This window comes from Lithobates pipiens, unplaced genomic scaffold, assembly GCF_037356315.1.
Source record: "Lithobates pipiens isolate NorthernLeopardFrog02 unplaced genomic scaffold, aLitPip1_a1.2 Scaffold_16, whole genome shotgun sequence".
In the NCBI taxonomy this organism is placed as follows: domain Eukaryota; kingdom Metazoa; phylum Chordata; class Amphibia; order Anura; family Ranidae; genus Lithobates; species Lithobates pipiens.
In genome coordinates, this window is record NW_027507748.1 from 395,414,105 (window position 1) to 395,434,576 (window position 20,472).

The window sequence follows — 20,472 nt, forward strand, 5'->3', positions numbered from 1 at the left end:
ATTTTGAATAGTTTGGAGGCAATTAAAAATATTTCCTTCCAGAAGGTTTGAGCTATAGAACAGGCCCACCTTGCGTGCCCAAGTCCGAACAGATGCGGAAGCACAGGGCTGACCAGAATGGAGAGTATTTAGCAACTCTGGAAGGTACAAGGTACCACCGGGTCAAGACTTTATAATTGGTTTCAACTGCCAAAATGTTAGGGGAGAATGTTTTGGTAGCCAACCAGATATCTGACCATTCTGTAGCAGTTATTGTACGCCCAAGGTCATCCTCCCATTTCTGAGTATCAGGGCCGGTGCTACCACTAGGCGGAGTAGGCAGTCGCCTAGGGCGCACTACACCACAGGGCACAACCACGGCCTCTGTATGCCTCCAATCCCCCAATGTCTTCACAGAGTAAAAGCTCACAGCAGTGTCAGTGTGTGTGCAGCGGAGGGGCGGGGCTTGTGGAGATCAGAGCATCGAGAGGTGCAGCATTTGTTAGCTGACATCCCGTCCAGCAAGGACACCAGAGCAACACTGCCCGCCCAGTGCTGAGGAGAGCCCCGATGTGGGGAATGATTGGTAAGTAGTGCAGGAAATAGGAGTCAGATAGGTAGGTCAGTGTATGTGTCAGCTAGGTAGGTCAGTGTGTGTGTGTGATGGTCAGGTAGGTCAGTGTGTGTCAGGTAGGTAGGTCAGTGTGTGTGTGTCAGGTAGGTAGGCCAGTGTGTGTGTGATGGTCAGGTAGGTCAGTGTATGTGTCAGCTAGGTAGGTCAGTGTGTGTGTGTAATGGTCAAGAAGGTCAGTGTATGTGTACAATGGTCAGGTAGGTCAGTTTGTGTGTAATGCTCGGGTAGGTCAGTGTGTGTGTAATGGTCAGGTAGGTCAGTATATGTGTCAGCTAGGTAGGTCAGTGTGTGTTTGTTTGTGTGTTTGTGTGTGTGTGTGTGTGTTTGTGTGTGTGTGTGTAATGGTCAGGTAGGTCAGTGTATGTGTAATGTTCAGGTAGATTAGTGTATGTGTCAGCTAGGTAGGTCAGTGTGTGTGTGTGTGTGTGTGTGTAAAGGTCAGGTAGGTCAGTGTATGTGTAATGTCAGGTAGGTCAGTGTGTGTGTCAGGTAGATAGGTCAGTGTGTGTGTGTGTAATGGTCAGGTAGGTCAGTGTGCCAGGTAGGTAGGTCAGTGTGTGTGTAAAGGTCAGGTAGGTCAGTGTATGTGTAATGGTCAGGTAGGTCAGTGTGTGTCAGGTAGATAGGTCAGTGTGTGTGTGTGTAATTGTCAGGTAGGTCAGTGTATGTGTCAGGTAGGTAGGCCAGTGTGTGTGTAATGGTCAGGTAGGTCATTGTATGTGTCAGTGTGTGTGTGTGTGTGTGTAATGGTCAGATAGGTCAGTGTATGTGTCAGGTAGGTAGGTCAGTGTGTGTGTGTGTGTGTGTGTGTAATGGTCAGGTAGGTCAGTATATGTGTAATGGTCAGGTAGGTCAGTGTATGTGTCAGGTAGGTCAGTCAGTGTATTTGTAATGGTCAGGTAGGTCAGTGTATGTGTCAGGTAGGTAGGTCAGTGTATGTGCCAGGTAGGTGGGTCAGTGTGTGTATAATGGTCAGGTAGGTCAGTGTATGTGTCAGGTAGGTGGGTCAGTGTATGTCTAATGGTCAGGTAGGTCATTGCATGTGTCAGGTAGGTAGGTCAGTGTATGTGTCAGGTAGGTGGGTCAGTGCGTGTGTATAATGGTCAGGTGGGTCAGTGTATGTGTAATGGTCAGGTAGGTCAGTGTATGTGTCAGGTAGGTGGGTCAGTGTGTGTATAATGGTCAAGTAGGTCAGTGTATGTATCAGGTAGGTGGGTCAGTGTATATGTCAGGTAGGTGGGTCAGTGTATGTGTAATGGTCAGGTAGGTCAGTGTATGTGTCAGGTAGGTGGGTCAGTGTATGTGTCAGGTAGGTGGGTCAGAGTATGTGTCAGGTAGGTGGGTCAGTGTTTGTGTCAGGTAGGTGGGTCAGTGTGTGTATAATGGTCAGGTAGGTCAGTGTATGTGTCAGGTAGGTGGGTCAGTGTATGTGTCAGTTAGGTAGGTCAGTGTATGTGTCAGGTAGGTGGGTCAGAGTATGTGTCAGGTATGTGGGTCAGTGTATGTGTCAGGTAGGTGGGTCAGTGTGTGTATAATGGTCAGGTAGGTCAGTGTATGTTTCAAGTAGGTAAGTCAGTGTATGTGTCAGGTAAGTGGGTCAGTGTGTGTATAATGGTCAGGTAGGTCAGGGTATGTGTCAGGTAGGTGGGTCAGTGTATGTGTAATGTTCAGGTAGGTCAGTGTATGTGCCAGGTAGGTGGGTCAGAGTATATGTCAGGTAGGCGGGCCAGTGTATGTGTCAGGTAGGTGGGTCAGTGTGTGCATAATGGTCAGGTAGGTCAGTGTATGTGTCAGGTAGGTAAGTCAGTGTATGTGTCAGGTAGGTAAGTCAGTGTATGTGTCAGGTAAGTGGGTCAGTGTGTGTATAATGGTCAGGTAGGTCAGTGTATGTGTCAGGTAGGTGGGACAGTGTATGTGTAATGTTAAGGTAGGTCAGTGTATGTGTCAGGTAGGTGGGTCAGAGTATATGTTTATACTCTGGCTGGTTTATCTCAGTTGTCGGAACTTGTCAGAAGTTATCAAGCTAAAAACAGAATAACAGGGCAGCAGAAAGACATAGGCTTCAGGGCTTTGGAAAAAGATAATAAGACACTACAGATATATGTGCTTAGGTCAGTTTAAGCGTTTTCACTCTAATGCTTTCTATTCTATGCATTAAGGTGAAAAACCTTCTGTGCAGCAGCTGCTCCCCGGATCCCCCATTTCCCTTACCTGAGCCCATCCGATCCAGCAGTGTGCACGAACGCAGTAGCTCCCGCCACTGTCTCTCTCCTTATTGGACAGATTAATAGCAGTGGAGGCGATTGGTTCCTGTTGCTGTCATTTAAATCTGGTGACACGAGTGCAGGAGTTGGGGCCAAGTCCCGATGTCTGTTTCAATTGTTGCAGCAGCGGGACTCTGGAGCAAGCACACATTGGTGTGCTTTCCCTAAGGGCACCCGATGAAGAGGAGAGGCCTGGTGCGCCAGTGGGGGACTCCAAAAAAAGAGGATTGAGACTACTCTGTGCAAAACCTTTGCACAGAGGAGGTAAGTATAGGCATATGTGTTGATTTTATATTAAATTAAATACATTAAAATAATAAATGATTTAATAAATTAAATTATATTAAAAAAAATAACATTGGTGCGCTTTCCCTGGGGGCACCCGATGAAGAGGAGGGGCCTGGTGCGCTGATGGGGGACTCCAGATAAAGAGGATTGAGGCTAAGTATAGGCATATTTGTTGATTTTTTTATATTAAATTAAATACATTTAAATAATAAATAATTTAAAAAATAAAATAAAATTATATAAAAAAAAGTAACAAAGCTTTATAACCACTTTAAGTACACGAAGAAGCCATATACTGTGTTGTTAGTTTTAAACTGATTTTGGTTATCTATTGTGGAACAAATTATGCAGATATTACTGGAAGAAGAATGTCCTAATTAACTACCTACAAGTATTCATTGACTTCAAGTTAGGTATGCTTCTTGATGCAGGCAGGCAGATGTGGGTGACAGGTGAATTCCATAAGTTATTTAGAGGTTCGGTCCCATACAATTATAACGGAAAGTTTTTTTTGTCTTTTTTTATTGCGATGTATTGTTTTGCCAGTAAGATGTGTACATGTGTCTTCTGTTTGCTATTAGTTTTTTTCATCATAATACATTGATAGCTAGAAATGTGTATATTTTAAGCAGCCCACTTGGCAAATGTCGTTTCTCATGCATTATCACTTTAAAAGATTTGTATCCTGATGTGTGGCATTCCTTATTTATTTGAATTTTTATGTACTGTCTATCAGATTGCTATAGTGTAGATATCCTATTTTATCACCTAACAGGCACATATAAAATTGTATAAATCCAAGAATCGGGGGAAAACAAAAAACTGCAGCAGATACTAATTTCAATAGCATGAGAAAAAATATATTTATCGTTTAAAAAGCCGTGACAAATAAGCATCTTATATTGGACAGCCTAAGTTCACCTTATGTTCATACAAACCAGCTTTCTGTAGCAGGATACCAAGCCAATTTGTATACAATATGACAGATATTGCAACAGATTTACGTATCCTGTAATTCTTAGTTACTTTTTTTGGGAAAATTTATTTATATATCCAAGCTTACAAAATGTGAAGGTGATTTTTTTTTTATTCAGAAATTAAATGTTACCATATAATCTCTATGCCTCCCTTCTCCCCAATCCCGCATACATCAAAGTCGGATCTTTTAGATAAATTAGTACTCATCTAAATAGTCACGCAGGGACACCAAGCTTCATCTTCAGATGAAATTTGAATGACAGTTATGATTCATGAAGAAATATGGAGGTGAAGGAAGTAAGTTTCCTTTGTATAAAAACATGAAAGCATTTGAAAAATTGTCTGAACCTTAATTTAGCTTAAAACGTCTTTTTATATTAATGTATTTTATTTTTAAATATCAAGTTGCATACCTGCATGTCAAGTTAGAAAATTAACCTACAGCTTGCTTAGCTTTTAATGTGTCTTTAGCTTATTAAAACAACATTGTTTCCTGGTGCCTCCATGGCAGCATACCTGTGACAAGCTCCGCCTTGGCTCCTCCCTCAGGACTAGTGAATATTATAAAAGAAAAGGTTAGTACAGCCCCCGCATTCTCCTTTTTTTCCTCATACCTCATGGCAGTGAATCCTGGTCGGCGTCCTTACCTTCTGCATTCGGCAGCGTCCGTCCGGGTTCAAGCCTCTCCCGGACGCAGTTCCTTCTCTTGGGCAGCTAAATGCGCTTATAAGGTTGGAAGTCCCTTCTGTAGGATCTTTTGGGACAAGCAGTTTGTCTCTTAAGTAAGAGCTTTACCTGCAGTATGGGCATTCAGGCTCCAGTCTATGGCAGCAGAGGTAGCAGCTTTGCTCTGTCCCTGAGGTTTGTTTTTTCCCTCCAGTCTCATCTGTCCTTCCTGTTTGTCACTCCCAGACTCACTAGGGGCCGCGCGCGGCGAGTCTGTGTCATTTTATAATAGTCTAGCGTTCCCGCCGTCGTCTGCGCATGCGCCAGCGGGTTGTATGTTTCGACGGTCAGTTTTGACGTTCGGTGCGTGTGCGGTAGCGTCGGAAGCTTCGGCGGCCATCTGTTTTGAGGGCAAATGGTTCTTTTTGCCCTCAGAGTGTCAGAGGAGGAGCTTTAGCACGACATCACTTCCCCTCCTCCTATTTATTTCCCCAGCAGCACAAGTGAAATGCCTGTGGTCAACAAGAGAATTACACTTTAGAGTTCCAGGCTATTCCCACCCCTGTTAAGGTAAGGCATGTTTTAAATGCATTTGTTTTTGTACATGTGATCATCCGAATATATTGGTATAGCTCTGATGGAATGTCTCTTTTTCACTTAAAAAGAATTAATTTATTAATATATTAAATTATTTAAATCGGAGCCTCCAAAAAAAAAAAAAAATATATATATAAAAAATGGATTTAAAAAAAAAAAAAAAAAAACACAAAACACAACACACAGTAACGGGGGGTGGGAATCGTCACTTTTGTAGGCAAATTCCCTTCTTTTCCGTGAATCAGCGCACGACGGGTTGACGCCTTTTCCTCTGACTCTTTCCTAGCCGTTACCTCTGCTAAGCCGCCTAAACATGAGCCTTTCGCCGCCCGCTCAAGATCCTACTCTACTTCCAAGGTAAGGACCTACGCCCAGGTAAGTTTAAAAAAAAAAAAAAAAAAAAAAAGAGTGCACTAAGGACGATACTTTTGTATTTCAGTCCTGTACGCCAGAAGACGTCTAAGAAGACCTCAAGGCGATATGGAGATGACGATGATGATTCCTGTCACAGCAGAGACAGGTCACCCAGACATGGGCATTACAGAAGCGGCAGGAAAGCTTCAGCTAAGAGGCGCCGTCATTCGCGCTCCCCGAGACCTAGACCTACCAGATGTCAGGCCTGCGGAGGCTCCCCACTTCCGGACAAACTAATTTGTCGAGATTGCCTTAGAGACTATGCAGCAGACAGAGAGTCTGAGAGCCTACAGGTGGCAGATCTCCTTAAAAAGGCAGTAAAAGACTCCCTTACGGAATTGGTCGCTATAAGGCCGACACAACAACCGGCATCTCCTCCTCAGGAGCTGATGGCTGAGGCCTCCATTCCTGGTCCATCCACCAGTGGAAGTGGTCGTCTGTTCCCTCCCTCCTCCTCTAAGCATAAGGACGAAATGGCCATTTCAGAGGATTCCTCAGATGACACAGATGCCTCTGGCTTTGCCTTTGCCATGGTCCAGCCCTATGTGCAGGCCGTTAAACAAGCAATCGGTTGGGAGGATTCCAACGTGGAGGTCAGGAAGTCCAAATCATACTTCCCCTTCCTTAAGCGCCAGATCTCCTTCTTCCCTCTTATGGAGGAAATCAGGGAGGTGATCGAGGAAGAATGGGGGAGGACAGACAAAAGACTTTCCACCAATCGATTGGGAAAATTATACCCTCTCTCCGAGGCAGATTCCAAAATGCTGGACGGCCCGCCGGTGGTAGATGCCGCAGTGGTAAGGCTGGCCAAGAACGTCACTTTACCCCTAGATGATTCAACCTCCTTCAAGGACCCTCTGGATAGAAGGATGGACCTTGACCTTAAGAAGGCCTATCAGATGGCAGGATATGCCTGTAAACCTGCAATAGCTCTGACATCAGTGTCCAACGCACTACGCGTCTGGACAGATAATATAGAGTCGGCAATCCAACAGGATATCCCTAAAGAAGAGATAATAAGGGCATTGGATGAGCTGAAGCTCTCAGCCGACTTCATTGGAGAAGCCGCCATCGATTCCATTCGTTGCTCCGCAAGGGCAATGCTTCACACAGTAATGGCCAAAAGGGCACTGTGGCTAAAACCATGGGCAGCGGACGTTGCCTCGAAGCAAAATTGGTGCAAGATACCTTTTGACGGTAAAGCCTTGTTCGGGGAAAAACTCGACAAAGCCATCTCTCGGGTCACCGGCGGAAAGTCAGGCCTACTTCCTCAAGACAGGCGATCTAGACGTTTCAGATCCTCTGCACCAAGGTTCCAATATTCCAAAAATAGGGACTACCGACAATCAAGACAAGGGAAAGGCTTCAGGCACAACTGGAAGAGCACACAGTCTACGTTTCTCAAGTCCAGGAGGCAGAGGCCGGTACCTACCCCACAGGAGCCATCAAAATCTTTTTGACGCCAGGCCAGCCCAAGTGATCCCTGTGGGGGCCAGGTTGAAACAGTTCTCAAAGATTTGGGAACAAAAATGCAGGGATCCCTGGGTAGTTGCAACAGTCAAACACGGTCATTCCTGGTCCTTCCTAAACCAACCCCCCAAGGACTATTTTTCTCCGACAAGGGTGTCAAGATCTCCTCAAAAGGCGGAAGCTCTGAAGCGATTTCTTCTTTCCCTACAGGAACAACGGGCAGTAGTTCCAGTGCCTCCATCCGAGAGATTTTCAGGTTTCTATTCCACCCTGTTTCTAGTCCCCAAAAGAAACGGAGGGTGGAGACCTGTGATAGACCTAAAGAGGCTAAATCGCTACATTTTTCTGGAAAAGTTCAAGATGGAGTCTCTTCAGACGATCATTCGCGTAGTCCAACCAGGGGATTGGATGTTGTCAATAGACCTGCAAGACGCCTACTTACACATACCTATACTCCCTACGTTCCAGAAATACCTGAGATTTGCGGTGGGGCAAGTACATCTCCAATTTCGGAGCCTTCCGTTTGGCCTCTGCACGTCACCCTGAGTCTTTACAAAAACCCTGATTGCCATCATAGCACCTCTGAGAGAATTGGGGCTCCGGGTGTATCACTATCTGGACGACCTTCTACTCCTGGCGAAGAACCCAACCCAGTTATTAGAACACAGGGATATCCTGTTAACAACACTAGTGGATTTCGGTTGGAAGATAAACTACGAGAAAAGTCTTCTCTCTCCGACCCAAGAGATGGTCTATCTGGGAGCCCTGTTCAATACAATGAAAGGATCAGTGTCTCTCCCACCTCAGAAGGTATCTTCCATTATCCAACAGATGAAGAAGGTGAGCTCGAGATCCCACCTGACAGCCTCAAATTGTTTGAGCCTGATAGGTCGGATGTCATCATGCATCCCTATGGTCCCCTGGGCCCACTGGCATTTGAGACATTTTCAGCTGGAGTTCTTAAGAATGTGGAACAAACGATATCTATCCCAACCCATACACCTGACAACCCGGATGCTCAGGAGTCTACATTGGTGGATGAAGAGACAGTCGCTTCTGAAGTCTCGCCCGCTAGGGCATGTCGACTGGATCATAATTACTACCGATGCCAGCGCAGCTGGTTGGGGAGCACATTCCAACAAGACCTCAGTACAAGGGAGATGGTCCTTCAATGCAGCAGGCGTGGTGTCCAATGTCCTGGAGCTCAGAGCGGCCTATCTTGCACTGCTAGCCCTGGAGTTCGAGATTTCGGGCAAACCAGTTCTCCTCAGGATGGACAACAGGGCCGCGGTATCTTATGTGCACCGTCAAGGAGGAACGCGCAGCAGATCCCTCCTGAACGAGGTGGAGCCCATATTCCTCTGGGCCGAAAGGAATCTGAAGGACCTGAGGGCAGTCTATCTGCCCGGCCATCTCAACTCAAGGGCAGACAGCCTTTCCCGCAGGTTCGCAGACACCAACGAGTGGTCCTTACACCCGGAAATCTTCAACTGGATAATGATCCAGTGGGGGCCCCTCGAGCTAGATCTCTTTGCGACAGCATCCAACACCAAACTTCCAAGGTTTATCTCGAGATTTCCGCACCCCCAGGCGGAGGCAACAGATGCCCTATCAGCCCCGTGGGCATGCGATCGGGCCTACGCTTTTCCCCCACGGCCCCTCATACCGAGGTTCCTGTCAAGACTCGTGAGGGAGACATCGACGGTGATAGCGGTTCTGCCATACTGGCCAAGAAGGCCTTGGTTCCCTACGGCAATGGATCTGAGCACCAGTCCTCCAGTCAAAGTTCCAATAGTACCCCTCCTCCTGTCGCAAGGATGTCACACCCACCCAGATCCCCGCAGGCTGGACCTTCACATCTGGCAACTGAAAGGGAAAGGTTCCAATCCCTAGGGTGCTCCGACAAGGTGATCGCAACCCTGCTCAAGGCAAGAAAACCATCCACAAACAACATATATGATAAAGTATGGAACAACTTCAAGACCTTCATGCTTGATAGAAACTGTGATCCAGGTTCCCCTTCGTCATCTCAAATTCTTGAGTTCCTGCAGGCAGGCCTGGACCTGGGTCTTGCATTGAGTACTTTGAAGGTACAGGTGTCAGCGATCTCAGCAGCAACCAGTAGAAGATGGGCGGAGGACCCATTGTTAATCCAATTTTTTAAGGCCGTCAGGAAGATCAGACCACCGTCTAAACAATCTTTTCCCACTTGGGACCTTACGGTCATCCTGGAGTCCTTAGCCAATCCACCCTTTGCCCCTTCGGACTCAATATCACTCTGGAACCTAACTTTAAAATTAGCCTTTCTGATAGCCATAACCTCCGGCAGGCGGGTGTCAGAGCTCCAAGCTTTGGGAGCAGATCAGGATCATATTATTTTTTACCCAGATAGAGTGGAACTTAGAACAATACGAGGGTTCATTCCCAAGGTCGCTTCATCCTTGAGCATGTCAGAACCCTGGGCACTCCCAACATTTTCTGAACAGGACTCTGTCACTCTTCATGAATTAGACATCGCCTCCACTCTGAAATGCTATCTCCAAGCCACAGCTCCATTCCGGGCTTCCATCAGACTGTTCATAATTCCCTGGGGAAAACGTAAAGGAAAGGAGGCATCAGCCAGAACGATCGCTTCATGGATCGTCAAACTCATCCACAAGGTGTACAGGACAAAGGGACTAGAGACCCCTTCAGCGGTCAGGGCGCACTCCACAAGAGCGGTCTCTGCCTCTTGGGCGGCAAGAGCGAATGTGTCGATCGAAACTATTTGTCGGGCAGCAACCTGGTCATCCCAACACACATTCCTGAAACATTACAGGGTGGACCCAGGAGCTCTCTCCTCAGTGGAGTTTGGCAGACAGGCAATCACTTCGGCCTTAGCCTCTTCTAAATAATAAATTCTTTAATAAACCTCTAAGCATTATCCCACCCGTCTCAGCTAGTTATTTGTCACAGGTATGCTGCCATGGAGGCACCAGGAAAACAGAAAATTGTTCCATACTTACCGTAATTTTCTTTTCCTGGTGCCTATCCATGGCAGCATACAATCCCACCCTCGGTATTCTATATTAACGAGAATGCGGGGGCTGTACTAACCTTTTCTTTTATAATATTCACTAGTCCTGAGGGAGGAGCCAAGGCGGAGCTTGTCACAGGTATGCTGCCATGGATAGGCACCAGGAAAAGAAAATTACGGTAAGTATGGAACAATTTTCTGTTTTTTCAGTAATCGATCTGAATCTAGATTGTTCACGCTACTTACTGCCGTGCAAATGTTAGTCATATATTTATTATCCAGCAGTAGGGGAAAAAAAAGTCTCTTATCATAATGAGAGCAATCCTTCTTCCTGTCTGTGTCTGGATATGTTCCCAATCCCCCACAGCTTAAAGTTAAGAAAAAAAGTCACTCCACTCAATGTATAAAATTCTAGGCCATTTTATCAGTTTAAATGTCTTGTGCTGCCAAATGAGGTAATTTGATTCAGTTTCTGACTAAAGCTGATCACAGGAGAATGATAAATGAAGTTTTTAATGAGTGCTGTTTGTTTTTCCATGCAGGTATAATAGGTAGACCTCTCAGCTATGTTATTACTAGGCTGCAGCTAGGGGGAGCTCTATGATTTAGAGTAGTGTTTTTCACCCTTTTTTCAGTCAGCCTTGAAAAGTATTTTCAGTCCCGAGGCACCCTAGTTCAAGACTTGGTTCACATTATGTGGCAAATATGCAAAAAATCACACTTATTCCTGACACACAGACAAATATCCTGCTCTTTAGCAGACAACCAAGGGTGCCATTAATTCTTAATGGTACCCTTATGCATTGGCAATGTAGTGTGTTTAAGTGCATGACAAATTGGCATGGTACAAATTGTAAAAAGTGTTGGGGACTTCCCTGTGCTTCTTTGGGTAGGTAAGCTCATTGAAATTAATGGTCTGTCCTACATGCAGCATTCAGCCCTTACCGCTCATGTAAACCATCCCTAAAAAAGCAGTTCTGATCCTACAGGATTAGGGGTCAAGATTAAAATGAATGTACATACATATATACACACACACATGCCTATAAGCATACACACATATACATACATAAACTCACATACATACATGCATACACACACATAAAACTCACTTACACATATACATATAGTACATACATACAGTATATATACACACACACATACATACATATACAGTATATATACACATACAGTATATATACACACACACACACACACACACACACACACACACACAGCATTGTTAACACCTTCCCGCCTGCCCCATAGTACCTACATACTGTATAGATCTATGATGGCTGTGTGGGAGCAAAGTTGTCCTGGGAAGACGTCATATGGCGTATTCCCAGAATGCGCCTCTCACGCGGCCGTGGGACCATCCAGCAGCGCAATCTGTTACCTTCTGTCTCCGCCAGACACAGCTAGTGACTGACCACTGTACCAGCCCGCTACCAATGTCATGCAATCGCTGTAACCAATCACAGATAGGGAAATGGGAGGGATGATAAGGTAACAGGGTGTCAGGAAGATCCTTCTCACAGGCGTCCGAGCGGCGTAAGTCGCAGGAGATCTTTTGCGCAGTTTCAGGAGCGTTACCGCGATCAGCGGTGCGCGCGTGCACGTGCGGGTGCGCGCGCGGCCGTTTGACGCAAATTGGCGCCAATAGCGCTATTAAACTGGATCCATGCTTCACTGCCTTGCTGCCTGATCAACAGCGTTCCCGTGCTTCCTGGTAACCTGTATCTGAACCTGAACCTGCATCCGTATCCTGATCCGTATTGAACCCGGCTTGTTCCCGACTCTGCTGTTTGCTGCCTGCCCCCCGACTTTGGCTTTGTACCCGACTACTCTTCTGGATTCCGTTTCTGTACCTGATCTGCCGCCTGTGCCTGACCTGGACTGTTACACCATCCGTCAACTGTAAGTTGCTTGTTCACCGCTGTTGTACTACAGGACACCTCCCAGTCTTCCACCATACCCGGCTGTTACTCCCTCTGCGTTTGTAGCCTTCTACCTCTTGCTGCAGACTACTGGACTCTTCCACTTCCACAGTATTCCGTTTGCACCTGCATCCGCTGTCGGACTACAGTACCCCTCCGTTGTTCGCTGTTCCCTGCGATCACTTGCATCCCGTTGCTGGACTACAGGAATCCTTCTGCTGTCTGATGAACCCTACCTCACCTTTGCCTGCATTCCGATACTGGACTACAATACTCCTCCACCATCAACGGTCTGCTGCTTCTTACACCTTAATGTCTCCAAGACCACCTCCAAAGTATAATGCAAACCATATACAAATAAGTGCAATTTAAATGCAAAAACAAACCATAAATACGTGTCAAGAGTGTGAAGTCCCCAAACACAATATGAGTAAATCAAACTCAGTGCATATACCTCTAAAAATAAAGAGTTAAAAAATAGAATAGAATATGAAAAAAATATTTGCAATTTTTTTACATAAATGAAATATCAAGAAAAAGATTATATTTAGAGACACCCTATATAATGTCCATATAGTCATATGTCAAAAAATAATAAAATGTCCATATAGTAAACAAACACCAGTGAAGTAAAGCTTCAAGTGGAGTGCAGCAGTGAAGGACAAACTTCAAACAGCTGAGTTATAAGTACACAAAATAAAATCTTCTCCAAAGATGTACTGTGCTTTTCCCAACACCGAATGAGTGAATTGGCTTCTTACCAGATCCAAGCGACCCCCCGTTACAGAGGGTCACCACAGGCGACAATAGTCAAAGGGTATCCGGATAGCGATTCCTCCTCAAGCGATCCTGAATCTTTCACGCGGTAGGGTTATGGCTGTTATTCCACATATCACTCCCAACTCAACGTGGTATCACATAGGGAAAAAAATAGGCTCCAGATAGTGTAAAACCAAAAGACTTTAATTTGCAAAAACGAACGTATACACTTACATAAAAGACTTTAAAAGCAGGTTCAAAACAGAAGCGTGCACCGGCCGGATGCACGCCAACGCAGAGACCGACCCGTCCTTCCTGGTCCAAAAAGCACGAACACGACTGGGGTGACGTCGACACGTTCGCACCGCCCCACGCGTTTCGTAATAATTTACGTCGTCCAGGGGCGAAACGCGTAGGGCGGTGCGAACGTGTCGACGTCACCCCAGTCGTGTTCGTGCTTTTTGGACCAGGAAGGACGGGTCGGTCTCTGCGTTGGCGTGCATCCGGCCGGTGCACGCTTCTGTTTTGAACCTGCTTTTAAAGTCTTTTATGTAAGTGTATACGTTCGTTTTTGCAAATTAAAGTCTTTTGGTTTTACACTATCTAGAGCCTATGTTTTTCCCTATGTGATACCACGTTGAGTTGGGAGTGATATGTGGAATAACAGCCATAACCCTACCGCGTGAAAGATTCAGGATCGCTTGAGGAGGAATCGCTATCCGGATACCCTTTGACTATTGTCGCCTGTGGTGACCCTCTGTAACGGGGGGTCGCTTGGATCTGGTAAGAAGCCAATTCACTCATTCGGTGTTGGGAAAAGCACAGTACATCTTTGGAGAAGATTTTATTTTGTGTACTTATAACTCAGCTGTTTGAAGTTTGTCCTTCACTGCTGCACTCCACTTGAAGCTTTACTTCACTGGTGTTTGTTTACTATATGGACATTTTATTATTTTTTGACATATGACTATATGGACATTATATAGGGTGTCTCTAAATATAATCTTTTTCTTGATATTTCATTTATGTAAAAAAATTGCAAATATTTTTTTCATATTCTATTCTATTTTTTAACTCTTTATTTTTAGAGGTATATGCACTGAGTTTGATTTACTCATATTGTGTTTGGGGACTTCACACTCTTGACACGTATTTATGGTTTGTTTTTGCATTTAAATTGCACTTATTTGTATATGGTTTGCATTATACTTTGGAGGTGGTCTTGGAGACCTTAAGATACTAAGACCCATATCGTGGGTCTGGCACATATACATACCCTACTCACATTTGGGTATTCGTGGTTAGCGCAGTTCTTTCTTTTTTCTATTTCTGTTTGGTGTATTCTTGGTGTACATTTTGAATTGCAGCTTCCGTTCAATACCATTTGTATTCCGTAGCGCAGTTTTTTCCCATTTTTTCGCTGCTTCTTACACCTACTATCCAGTCAGGCACTTGTGCCCCTCTGTGCTCCTGAGCCCCTGTCATCACTACCAGGGTCTCTCGAGTCAGAGGTCTACGAGAAGCCACTCCCTGCACTCCGGGCTCTGCCTTAAGGTACGTGACAGTATCAGGCAGCCATGTCTGAGCCCACACAGGGAGATTCGGCCATGGATGATTTATGCCGTCATCTTGCTGGACTTACCCAGGCTGTTAAATCTCTACAAGAAGGCTATTCTCGTTTGGAAGAGCGTGTCCGGGTCTTATCTACCACAGGCCCTACCGTGCCGGGAACTTCTTCTGCACCCTCAGTGGTTATGATGCCCCCTGAACCCAAGGTCCCAACTCCGGAGAGGTTTTCGGGAAATCGCAGCAAGTATAGAGCTTTTCGCAATGCCTGTGAACTATTTTTTGCACTTCAACCCAGAACTTTCTCTCTTGAATCCACTAAGGTGGGTTTTGTCATCTCCCTCCTACTGGGTGAGCCCCAGGCATGGGCCCACCGTCTTTTGGAGCAAAAGGATACATGCCTTAACAACCTGAATACCTTTTTCCAAGCAATGGGTTTGCTCTATGAGGATCCTCAACAAGCGGCCACTGCGGAAGCAGCCTTATATTCTCTTCAGCAAGGCCGTAGAGCGGCAGAGGACTATGCGTCCGAATTCCGGCGCTGGAGTTCCGATACTACCTGGAACGATGCCGCTCTGTGATACCAGTTTCGCATGGGACTCTCTGAACCTTTAAAGGATGAACTGGCCCGGGTTGGTGTCCCAGCAACTCTTGAAGCCCTTATCAATCTCTCCATCCAGATAGACAGACGCCTGAGAGAACGGAGAGCAGAACGCACTGCCGGGCCGTCCCGACCAGTCTGGATGTTACCCCGTGTCCCAAACCCCCCTGCACAGCCTGCTGCTGACACTCCTGAACCCATGCAACTGGGCTTACTTAGACCAACTCTCACCACCGAGGAATGACAACGCCGGCAGCTCAACAATCTGTGTCTTTATTGTGGGGAACCCGGACACTACGTGAGATCCTGTCCTGCCAAATTCCGTAAGCATTCTTCTGTATCTTCTCCTGTTTTACCTGCTGTGCCTAGTAAGGCTACGCACCTGGCTGTTTCCGTTTCTCTTCAGCTCCCCGGAGGGAACATTCAAGTCGCCGCGATAGTTGATTCTGGAGCGTGCAGTGGATTTATGGACTTATCGTTTGCCCAAAAGTTCCAAGTGCCCTTACGGCCCAGGGCGAAGGAATTGTCTGTACACCTTGCCGATGGGTCAGCTATCAAATCAGGGCCGGTGACACAAGAGACACTTCCTTTGACTGCCACTATTTCCAGTAACCATCAGGAACAACTTTGCCTGGACATTATTGAATCTCCCCTTTTTCCTATCATACTGGGTATGCCCTGGCTCCGGGCACACAACCCGCAAATTGACTGGTCCACCGGAAACATTTGCTTTTTCTCTCCCTATTGTCGTCAGCACTGCCTCCAAGAATCAATTAAGGTCTCACCCCATTAATGTGTATGGAGACCGATGTTGAGACTCGCCAGTACGTTCCTGAGGTCTACCATGGCTTCTTGGACGTGTTCAGCAAGAAGGGGGCAGAAACACTTCCCCCTCATAGACCCTATGATTGCCCAATTGAGGTCCTCCCCGGAGCCGAAATCCCTTTCGGGAGGATATTCCCCTTAACGGAAGTGGAACTGGAGACTCTCAGGACTTACATTGATGACAATCTGAAAAAGGGGTTCATACGTCCTTCTACTTCCCCAGCAGGGGTAGGAATCTTTTTTGTAGAAAAGAAGGACCATTCTCTCCGCCCTTGTGTTGACTATCGGGACTTAAATAAGGTTACAGTCAAAAACCGGTACCCATTGCCTTTGGTACCCGAATTATTCCAGCGCCTTGGATCAGCCGTTATCTTCACAAAACTGGATCTTCGCGGAGCCTATAATTTGGTCCGTATCCGAAGCGGGGACGAATGGAAGACTGCCTTCCGCACCCGCTTCGGACACTTTGAATATCTCGTAATGCCCTTTGGGCTATGCAACGCTCTTGCGACTTTCCAGCATTTTGTGAATGATATCTTTAGAGATTATCTCGACCTGTTTGTCATAGTGTACCTACATAGTGGACGACATTTTGATTTTCTCCCCCTCTCTGTCCGCTCACAGGGAACACGTTAAAAAAGTTCTCACTCGGCTTCGTCAACACGGCTTGTACGCGAAACCTGAGAAGTGCGAGTTTGAACGTCGCAGCATTCCGTTTTTGGGGCTGATTATTTCGGTGGATGGAATCAAGATGGACCCGCAAAAGGTTTCGGCCATCCTGGACTGGCCAGCCCCTACTGATAAGAGAGGAATTCAACGTTTTGTGGGGTTTGCAAATTTTTAGCGAAAATTCATCAAGGGGTTTTCTACGATCATCGCCCCGATCACCAGATTAACTAGACAAGGTATCAAGTTCCAGTGGACTCCGGAGGCACAGGCTGCATTTTCTTCCCTTAAAGAACAGTTTGTGTCAGCATCTGTCCTGAAGCACCCTAATTCTGCGCTACCCTACATCCTCGAGGTGGATGCATCCGAAATTGCAGTGGGGGCAGTCCTTTCTCAGAGACAGGGCCCCAAGGCCTTACTGCATCCAGTGGCGTTCTTCTCAAGTAAGTTGTCTGAAGCGGAGAGGAATTATGATGTCGGGGACAGGGAGCTACTCGCTATCAAAGCTGCACTTGAGGAATGGCGCTATCTCCTGGAGGGAGCAGCTCATCCCATTCTGGTATACACTGACCACAAGAACTTAGAGTATTTGAAGACTGCTAAGAGGCTGAAGCCGCGTCACGCCAGATGGGCACTTTTCTTTACAAGATTTTCCTTCCACGTTACCTACAGGCCCGGATCGAAAAACACCAAACCCGACGCGCTATCTTGGATGTTCAACGAACCCGAAGTTCTTCAATCCACAGATACCATCCTTGCACCCGGAAATTTCCTTATGCTCCAGGAAGATCTTTTATCCCAACTCAAGCAAGCTTCATCTTCAGCTTCGCATCCATCAAACACCACCTTACTCTCTAGCAATGATGTGTTATGGCATGAAAATAAAATCGACGTGCCCCAACAACTACGGGTTGCTGTTCTCAAATCTTGCCACGACCACAAACTGGCCGGTCATTTTGGGGTACACAAGACCGCCGAACTTCTCCACGCACCTTCTGGTGGCCTCAGCTGCTAAGAGACTGTAAACTTTATGTAGAATCTTGCATCACCTGTACCCAGAACAAGGGTAGCAAGGCCAAAGCCTGGGGGTTGCTGAAGCCACTCCCCATTCCGGAAAGACCTTGGAGAATGATTTCCATAGACTTTATTGTAGAATTACCACCGTCAGAAGGCTTTACCACTATCCTTGTGGTGGTTGACAGATTTTCCAAAATGGCTCACTTTCTGCCCATGAAGGGTACACCTTCTGCCCCTGAGACCGCAAGGATCTTCATTAAGGAGATTGTAAGGCTCCACGGTATACCTGCGAACATTGTTTCCGATCGTGGGGTACAATTTACATAAAAATTTTGGAGAGCTTTGTGTAAGTCCCTGAAAATTGATCTTTCGTTCTCTTCTGCCTACCATCCCCAGACCAATGGCCAGACCGAACGAACAAACCAGACCCTTGAGCAATATTTGCGTTGTTATTCTTCTTTTTCGCAAGACGATTGGGTATCCCTTTTACCACTTGCCGAGTTCGCCTACAATAACTCTGTTTATTCTGCAACTAATCAGTCTCCCTTCTTCGCGAACTATGGTTTTCACCCTCAGTTCTTATCAGCCAACATCCCAGAATGTACAGTTCCAGCAGCTCAAGAAACTTTGAACTTTTTCTGCACCAATAACAAGTTGCTTCAAGAGACGATGGCAAGGACCCAAGAACGCAACAAAGCGGTTTTTGACAAAAAGAGGAGAGGGGAGCTCGATCTAAAACCCGGAGATTTAGTTTGGCTATCTACTCTGAATTTGAAATTAACATGTCCATCTAGAAAACTGGGCCCAAAATTTGTGGGTCCCTTCCCAATCACCAGGAAAATTAATAATGTGGCTTATAAACTAAAATTACCAGAATCGCTGCGTATTCACCCAGTGTTTCATGTGTCCCTTTTAAAACCTTCAATCCAGGATCCCTTCACTGATCGGAACGTGGGTCCTCCTGAACCTGTGCTTATTAATGGTGAGGAGGAATTTGAAGTAGAAGCAATTTTGGATTGCAGAAAGAGACGCAACCAGGTCCAGTATCTGGTGAAGTGGAAGGGGTATGGTCCAGAAGAGAACTCCTGGGAACCAGAGACTGGTATCCACGCCAAGAGGTTGGTTCTGGCATTCAAAAGATCTCACCCAGGTAAGATGTCCCAGTTGGGCATCCGGAGGCTGCCCATTGGAGGGGGGCAATGTCAGGAAGATCCTTCTCACAGGCGTCCGAGCGGCGTAAGTCGCAGGAGATCTTTTGCGCAGTTTCAGGAGCGTTACAGCGATCAGCGGTGCGCGCAGCCGTTTGACGCAAATTGGCGCCAATAGCGCTATTTAAACTGGATCCATGCTTCACTGCCTTGCTGCCTGATCAACAGCGTTCCCGTGCTTCCTGGTAACCTGTATCTGAACCTGCATCCGTATCCTGATCCGTATTGAACCCGGCTTGTTCCCGACTCTGCTGTTTGCTGCCTGCCCCCCGACTTTGACTTTGTACCCGACTACTCTTCTGGATTCCGTTTCTGTACCTGATCTGCCCGCCTGTGCCTGACCTGGACTGTTACACCATCCGTCAACTGTAAGTTGCTTGTTCACCGCTGTTGTACTACAGGACACCTCCCAGTCTTCCACCATACCCGGCTGTTACTCCCTCTGCGTTTGTAGCCTTCTACCTCTTGCTGCAGACTACTGGACTCTTCCACTTCCACAGTATTCCGTTTGCACCTGCATCCGCTGTCGGACTACAGTACCCCTCCGTTGTTCGCTGTTCCCTGCGATCACTTGCATCCCGTTGCTGGACTACAGGAATCCTTCTGCTGTCTGCTGAACCCTACCTCACCTTTGCCTGCATTCCGATACTGGACTACAATACACCTCCACCATCAACGGTCTGCTGCTTCTTACACCTACTATCCAGTCAGGCACTTGTGCCCCTCTGTGCTCCTGAGCCCCTGTCATCACTACCAGGGTCTCTCGAGTCAGAGGTCTACGAGAAGCCACTCCCTGCACTCCGGGCTCTGCCTTAAGGTACGTGACACAGGGAGATGAAGAGGGAAGAAGGGGAAGCTAACACACAGTTATACTCCATTAATCTTTCACACCAGGGTTTCTTGTCCAGTCCTGACACATATCCTCAATGGGGTAGTATGAAGATATCTTGCATCAAAGGTCACAAAAGTCAATTCATGTCCCAGGCCCAGGGACATATGATTTTTCCCCCAGGAAACCTACTGCAATGCTAGCCAGGCATTTGGGGCAGTAAATAGCCCAAGGGATCCTGCTGTTCAGGGTGCTAAAAATCTTAGGCATTCATCTAATTCTTTTGTTCGCTTTGCAATCTCTGCTTTATTAAAATTTCTTTTGCAATTGTCTTCAGCAGAAGGCATATTTTAGTTCATATCAAAGTTGTATTGATTTCATTTTTATCTGATATAACACTCACTTTAAGAAAAAAAATACTGAAAGAGTAAATGAAGACAACAACATCATAAAAATGTTCTTTATTAAAGTGTCTCATGATGTAAATCCAATTTCAATCACGTTGTCCAGCAAATGAAAAAAATAATTTTAGTGTCTGCTATAACTGTGAACGGAATGTCTATATGGCATGAGGGTACATAAACAAAAGCTATTGAGAAACAAGAAGTGGTCTCAGGTGGGGGACAATCAATGACCAGCTATCTATTAGTGTCTAAAAATCAATAAAGTGCTGATGTGCATAGAATATCACTACGTATAAAATAGGTGAATAAATAAATAAATACAATAATATAGTGGGCAACAGAAAAAACAAC